The following is a 6,145-nucleotide window of genomic DNA, read 5'->3' on the forward strand; positions in this document are numbered from 1 at the left end:
TGCCCTAAAAATCTGGAGGCATTATCTCATCGCAAAGCGGTGCCAAATATTCACCGATCACAAAAGTCTCAAGTACATATTCACACAACCATACTGAAACCTCTGGCAAGGAAGATTGCTCGAGTTGCTTAAGGATCATGACCTCGGGATCAACTACCACCCGAGAAAAGCTAATGTGGTTGCCGATGCTCTCAGCCGCAAACCAGCCACATTGAACGCATTAATGGAATCTTTGCCTCTTGAGCTACAAGAAGAACTGGCTCAGTGATAACCCACAAGTATAGGGGATCACAACAATTTTCGAGGGTAGAGTATTCAACACAAATTTATTGATTCGACACAAGGGAGCCAAAGAATTTTCTCAAGTATTAGCAGCTGAGTTGTCAATTCAACCACACCTAGAAGACTTAGTAGCAGCAGCAAAGTATTTAGTAGCAAAGTAGTATATAAGTAACGGTAACGGTGGCAAAACTAATAGTAGCAGTTTTGTAGCAATCGTAACAGTGGCAATGGAAAAGTAACTAAGCAAAGATTAATATGAAATGAGCTTGTAGGCAATGGATCAATGATGGATAATTATGTCGGATGGCATTCATCATGCAATAGTTATAACCTAGGGTGACACAGAACTAGCTCCAATTCATCAATATAATGTAGGCATGTATTCCGAATATAGTCATATGTGCTTACGGAAAAGAACTTGCATGGCATATTTTGTCCTACCCTCCCGTGGCATCGGGGTCCTATTGGAAACTAAGGGATATTAAGGCCTCCTATTAATAGAGTACCGACCAAAGCATTAGCACTTAGTGAATACATGAACTCCTCAAGGTACGGTCATCACCGGGAAGTGTCCCGACTACTATCACTCCGGGGTTGCCGGATCATAACACATAGTAGGTGACTATAACTCACAAATAGGATCAAGAACACACATATATTCATGAAAACATAATGGGTTCAGATCTGAAACCATGGCACTCGGGCCCTAGTGACAAGCATTAAGCATAGCAAAGTCATAGCAACATCAATCTTATAACATAATGGATACTAGGGATCAAACCCTAACAAAACTAACTCGATTACATGGTAAATCTCATCCAACCATCACCATCCAGCAAGCCTACGATGGGATTACTCATGCACGGTGGTGAGCATCATGAAATTGGCGATGGAGGATGGTTGATGACGATGACGACGATGATTTCCCCTCCCCGGAGCCCAAAATGGACTCCAGATCTGCCCCGAGGAAGAACAGGAGGCGGCGGCAGCTCCATACTGTAAAATGCAATGAATCCTTCTCTCTAATTTTTTTTCTCCCTGAACATGAATATATGGATTTGGAGTTGAGGTTGGTGGTGGTCCAGGGGGGCCACAAGACCAGAGGGCGGGCCCTAGGCAGTGGGCGCGCCCTCCACTCTTGTGGACAGGGCGTGGGACCCCTTCGGTTGATTCTTTCGCCAATATTTTCTATTTATTCCAAAAACGATCTTTGTGAAGTTTTAGGTCATTCTGAGAACTTTTATTCTACTTAAAAATAAAACCATGGCAAGTCTGCTGAAAACAGCGTCAGTCCGGGTTAGTTCCATTCAAATCGTGTAAATTAGAGTCCAAAACAAGGGCAAAAGAGTTCAGAAAAGTAGATACGATCGAGATGTATCAACTCCCCCAAGCTTAACCCATTGCTTGTCCTTGAGCAATTCAGTTGATAAACTGAAAGTGATAAAGAAAAGCTTTTACAAACTCTGTTTGATCTTGTTGTTGCAAATATGTAAAGCCAACATTCATGTTTTCAGCAAAGATTATGAACTAACCATTTTCACAATAACATTTAGGTCTCACGTTTACTCATATCAATAGTATAATCAACTAGCGAGTAATAATAATAAATCTTGGATGATAACACTTTCTCAAAACAATCATGATATGATATAACAAGATGTTATCTTGCTAGCCCTTTTTGATACCGCAAAACATAAATGCAGAGAACCCCTGAAGATCAAGGACTGACTAGACATTGTAATTCATGGTAAAAGAGATCCAGTCATAGTCATACTCAATATCAATTAATAACAATGCGTACAAATGACAGTGGTGCTCTCTAACTGGTGCTTTTTATAAGAGGATGATGACTCAACATAAAATTAAATAGATAGGCCCTTCGTAGAGGGAAGAAGGGATTTGTAGTGGTGCCGGAGCTCGATGAAACAGAGATAAATAATATTTTGAGCGGTATGCTTTCGTTGTCAACATAACAACCAAAAGACTCGGTATGCTCCACATACATTATAGGCGGTTCCCAAACAGAATGGTAAAGTTTATACTCCCCACCACCAACAAGCACACTCCACGGCTGGTCCAAATCAATGGCTACCGTCCAACTAACAACAATCCTGGGGGAGTTTTGTTTGCAATTATTTTGATTTGATTTGAGCATGGGACTGGGCATCCCGATTGCCACCCATTTTCTCGTGAATGATGAGCAGACTCCACTCATCGTGAGAATAACCCACCTAGCATGGAAGATATAGACATCCCTAGTTGCTACATGAGCGATTTGAGCATAGAAAACATAATTTCATTTGAAGGTTTATAGTTTGGCACATGCAAATTTACTTGGAATGGCAGGTAAATACCGCATATAGGTAGGTATTGTGGACTCATATGGAACAACTTGGGGTTTATGGAAGTGGATGCACAAGCAGTATTCCTGCTTAGTACAAGTGAAGGCTAGAAAAGACTGGGAAGCAACCAACTAGAGAGCGACAACAGTCATAAACATGCATTAAGATTAACCAATACTGAGTGCAAGCATGAGTAGGATATAAATCACCATGAATATAAATATCATGGAGGCTATGTTGATTTTGGTTCAAGTACATGTGTGAACATGTGCCAAGTCAAGCCACTCGAATCATTCAAAGGAGGATACCATCCTATCATACTACATCACAACCATTTTAATAGCATGTTTGCACGCAAGGTAAACCATTATAAACTCCTAGCTAATTAAGCATGGCATGAGTAACTATAATCTATAATTGTCATTGCAAACATGTTTCATTCATAATACGCAGAATCTGGAATGATGGACTAATCATATTTAAAAAAACAATATAGGTCAAGTTCATACCAGCTTTTCCTCATCTCAATCATTTCATCATATATCATCATTATTGCCTTTCACTTGCACGACCGAACGATGTGCATAATAATAATAGTGCACGTGCATTGAACTAAGCTGGAATCTGCAAATATTTATTCAATGGAGAAGACAAGGTAATATTGGCTCTTTGTTAGATCAACAATAATGGATATGAGAGCCACTCATCATTTTCATCGTGGTCTTCTCCTCTCGACCCCCAAAGAAAAGAAAAAGAATTTCAAAGAAGCACACTGAAATGTTTTTGGAGTTTTTGTTTTTCTGACAAAAGTAAAACAAGAACGAGAAAAACTATTTACACAGGAAAGCTCCCAACAAGCAAAATAAGAATGAGAAATCTTTTTTGGTTTTCCTTTTAATACTACTACTAAGTAAACATGAAAAGTAAACTAGCTAGAAGATTCAACTTTTCTCAAAGTTTTTTTTCCGAACACACAAGAAGAAAGCGAGCAGAAGAAAATAAACTAGCATGGATAATACAATGAAAATGTATGAACATCGACAACTAGAATGAGTGTGTGAACATGAGTGTAATGTCTGTGAGAAATACTTACCCCCCAAGCTTAGGCTTTTGGCCTAAGTTGGTCTAGGGCCACCACTGGCCCGGATGATATCCGAAATCATATTTGGGGTTGTACTGTGTTGCGGCAGCCACCGCCTGGCGAGCTGCTTCCTGGAGGCGAGTGGCCTCTGCTATTCTCTCATACTATTTTTCCTCCTCTCTAGTTATAAAATATCTCCAATTTACCTTAAAGTTAAAGAAGGAAGGAGCGAGAAGGGTAATATGGACAGCATGTCGTCTGTCAAAAATTAGTCGGTATTTGAGGTACTATTTGTTCCTCTCAAGAAACTGGTAGCGTACCATAGCGTTATAATCTAGAAAAGCAGGTGGCAACTCAATGGCATTTCCCCTTGTGGGTACACAAAGATAATTAGCTAAACGAGTTGCATAAATCCCACCAAATAAATCTCCATATTTAGCATTAAGATGTAACCTCCTCGCAATAATGACCCCAAGTTATATCGCTTATCACCTAACACCGCACACTTTAGGACACTAAGATCCGGAATGCAAAGGTGGCTGTGATCGTGTTTACCGTTAATGCACCTACCTATAAAGAGAGCAAAGTAATGTATGGCAAGAAAGTGAATGCTCCCTATGGTATCTTGTGTGATATTTCTAGTTTCTCCCACAGTGATGCTAGTGAGAAATCATTGTATTCAGATTTGTGAGGCTCACTATGAATGCCCCACTGTGGGATTTTGCAGGCAGTATTAAAATCTTCAAGGTCCATGGTATATGCTTCATCACAAAGATCAAATAAAACAGTATGGGTATTGCGCTTAGATGAAAATTCAAACCTCCGCACAAAGGAATCAGTGAGGTAATAGTATTGTTGGCACTTATCTGATAGGAAGTCCTCAAGAAAGCATTACGTACATACACATCAAATTCATCGTTGAAGCCTGCATGAACCATAAATTCATCCAACGGCCATTCACAAGGCCGCACTTGAGCTTCCCTTGGTGGTTCAAGGTCCAGGTCACGTATCGCGAGCCTCGGTGCTTGCTTCCTTGAAGAACCACCTTGGTACATTTTCCTTCCTCAGAAAAATTCTGAATTTTTTAGTGACTCATAATAAAAGTGAACCAAGCTAAACAAAATTGATAGCAACTACTCCTACAAGTGCCTAGAGGCTATATCTGAAGGAAATATGCCCTAGAGGCAATAATAAAGTTATTATTTATTTCCTTATTTCATGATAAATGTTTATTATTCATGCTAGAATTGTATTAACCGGAAACTTAGTACATGTGTGAATACATAGACAAATAGAGTGTCACTAGTATGCCTCTACTTGACTAGCTCGTTAATCAAAGATGGTTAAGTTTCCTAGCCATAGACATGAGTTGTCATTTGATAAACGGGATCACATCATTAGAGAATGATGTGATTGACTTGACCCATTCCGTTAGCTTAGCACTTGATCGTTTAGAATGAAGCTAGTGCTTTATTCATGACTTATACATGTTCCTATGACTATGGATTTTTCGCAACTCCCGAATAACGGAGGAACACTTTGTGTGCTACCAAACATCACAACATAACTGGGTGATTATAAAGGTGCTCTACAGGTGTCTCCGATGGTGTTTGTTGAGTTGGCATATATCGAGATTAGGATTTGTCACTCTGATTGTCGGAGAGGTATCTCTGGGCCCTCTCAGTAATGCACATCACTATAAGCCTTGCAAGCAATGTGACTAATGAGTTAGTTATGGGATGATGCATTACGGAATGAGTAAACCGACTTGCCGGTAACGAGATTGAACTAGGTATTGTGATACTGACGATCGAATCTCGGGCAAGTAACATACCAATGACAAAGAGAACAACGTATGTTGTTATGCAGTTTGACCGATAAAGATCTTCATAGAATATGTGGGAGCCAATATGAGTATCCAGGTTCCGCTATTGGTTATTGGCCGGAGACATGTCTCGGTCATGTCTACATAGTTCTCGAACCCGTAGGGTCCGCACGCTTAAAGTTCAGTGATGATCGGTATTATGATTTTATGTGTTTTGGTATATCAAAAGTTGTTCGGAGTCCCGGATGAGATCAGGGACATGACGAGGAGTCTCGAAATGTTCGAGACGTAAAGATTGATATATTGGAAGGCTATATTCGGACATCGGAAAGGTTCTGAGTGGTTCGGGTATTTATCGGAGTACGGGAGAGTTACGGGAATTCGTCAGGGAGTACATGGGCCTTATTGGGCTTTAAGGGAGAGAGAGAGAGAGGGGCTTCCTAGGGCAGGCCGCGCCCCCCAAGGACTAGTCTGAATTGGACTAGGGGGAGGGGCGGTGCCCCCTCCTTCCTTCTCTTCTCTCTTCCCCTTCCTTCTCTCCTATTCCTACTACTTAGAAGGGGGGAATCCTACTCCCGATGGGAGTAGGACTCCCCAGGGCACGCCATAGTAGAG

The sequence above is a fragment of the Triticum aestivum genome, chromosome 7B (assembly GCF_018294505.1).
Source record: "Triticum aestivum cultivar Chinese Spring chromosome 7B, IWGSC CS RefSeq v2.1, whole genome shotgun sequence".
In the NCBI taxonomy this organism is placed as follows: Eukaryota; Viridiplantae; Streptophyta; class Magnoliopsida; order Poales; family Poaceae; genus Triticum; species Triticum aestivum.